This window comes from Athene cunicularia, assembly GCF_003259725.1.
Source record: "Athene cunicularia isolate RWA chromosome 1 unlocalized genomic scaffold, athCun1 chr1_part1, whole genome shotgun sequence".
NCBI lineage: Eukaryota > Metazoa > Chordata > Aves > Strigiformes > Strigidae > Athene > Athene cunicularia.
Genome location: NW_020799091.1, coordinates 27927655 through 27929876, shown reverse-complemented (window position 1 = coordinate 27929876; position 2222 = coordinate 27927655).

Below are 2222 nucleotides of genomic sequence, written 5' to 3'. Positions count from 1 at the left end.
GGATTGGGAAGGCAGAGGATTGGTGAGGAAGAGATGGGACACTGTATCCCTTGGTTTTGTTACACTGAATTCTCCCTAACTGCAGGTGTCTCCCAGGCTTAGTGGGGATGGATAAATTCAGCGTGTTACTGAAAGGTTAGGAAAAGAGCATCAACTAAATAAATATGTGAACTTCATTAAAAACAGCTATATAAGGACAGACTGTCTACTTAATTGTTCACATTATACAAGATGCATCTTAGGGCTCAGCTGGACTCATTCCCAGTGTTCATAAATCTATGCATGAAGAAAGCATAGCAAGTGAGCGCTAAAAGTTCCTTTGGGGTTTTTTTTGGTTTGCTTTTTGTTTTAAATTTTGAAACTCACATTTAGTGTGTATATTTTAACATGTTCATGTGAAACACATCAAAGTAAACACATGCAGTGTGTTTCTTTCACTGTCATTAATCACTGTAGTGTTTTTAAAAGTAACAAAAAATACGCTAATGTTAAACTGTGGTCAAGAATTGAAATATACACAGCTCTAGAAATTTGAAGTTCGCCTTTGCCAGGGCAAATGTAGCTTGACAACCGTGTGTGTTTATGTATCAGCATATGAAGCAAGTCTGGTTAGAAAATACGGACTTTTTCCATTAAAACCCCTCAACTTATATTGAAACGTTTTTAAGCACTTTTTCAAGGCACCTGAAGACTCAGCTAAAAATTCAGGGAAAGAAAATGTAAATTCTGTGAACCTGTCTGAGAACTATTAACCTCCAACACTATTGCAAAATGCACTTGCTTTTTAAGGTCTTCTTACGTCTTTATCGGGGCAATTTCTGGTTTTGACACAACTGAATAACCAGGAGTGCATGTGAAAGAAGAGGGTTATTTGGGGCTTTTTTTGCCACTGAGACACCAGTGAACAGCTTGTGAGAAGTCCACCTGTCCTTTCCAGATATGATGGGGATAGGCTTTCACCCAGAGTGAAGGACAGCTATTTTTGGTTGTACTTGAGGTTCCCACTTCCCTGTTTTCCATAGAAAAGAACTGTGCTATCTCCACAAATCTCCTGGATGCTACTGAAAGGGGAAGGACAATGTGGCACTTTTGTTCCTTCCAACAGCTTTCCCTGTGAATAGCTGCACAGCCCGCCTCTGCTTCTCCTCTCTGTTTTCCTCAGCAGCACCATAACGCAAACATCAGCCCGATTCCTGTCAGTCCATTCTCTGGGGTCTGGATACTGGTTATGTATGAGAAATGCTTTAGTAATTTTTCTTGCTCTGATGAATGCCTATATGAAAGGAATTGGGACAGAACTGGCAGTGTGCAAGCTAAGAAAGATGATGCTGTCATGTTGCTCTTCACTCAGATGTGGGAAGTTGTTTTCATAAATATAAGTTAGAGTTAGGCTTTCCCTACAAAGAGAACTTGGATAGAGTATAATCAACTGGGGATCCTTATAGATGTTTTTTCAGACTTGAATCAGCATCCCTGTGGGAGCTGGTTCCTTTCTAATTTTTTTTTTTTCATTGCACAGAGAAATTGTATTTTTATGACTTTGCTTTTTGTCTTTTTTTGCTTAAAGACACAGCAAAGAGAACAACTGTCAGAGACTTAAGACAGAGGTGCTGTATTCTCTCGGCTTCTTTTTCCTGTGGGAGGAATTATATGTACTCTTTATTTTTCAAGATTATACATAACAGATAAACAAGTGTGCATATCTTTCACAGAAGTAACAACAACTCAGACAATTCCTGTCCCATATTCCTGCATAACCTGACTTTCTGAAAGCTTTAGAGGACCACTGTTTCTTACCACAAATATTTTGCCTTTTTGCGCTTTTTTTTATGTTCACACTGTGCTTGGCCTTACCAAACCATTCTCATGGTCTTTGTGACTAATCAGGGCAACATATCAGTACATCTCACTCAACTGGGCTGTCAAACTTAGGAGCTCTCTTGCCTAAGACTCTCTAGGGGGGAAGTGGTTTTCAAAATCTAAATTGTGCCCAGGTGCATATCTTTCCTGTGGCAGATAGAGAGTGCCAGGAAGTCTGGAATCATAATTTAGGTGCCTTGATCAGGTAGGATGAATTTGGGCTGAGGCATATAACTTTTAGGCAGAAAACAGATGAGTTTTCAAAAGTGTCAGTCCAATTAATTCTGAATGTCTCGGATAAGCATGGCAGGATGTGAAATACTTCTCAATTTACAAGCTCATAACATTTTCCTCTTCCCCTA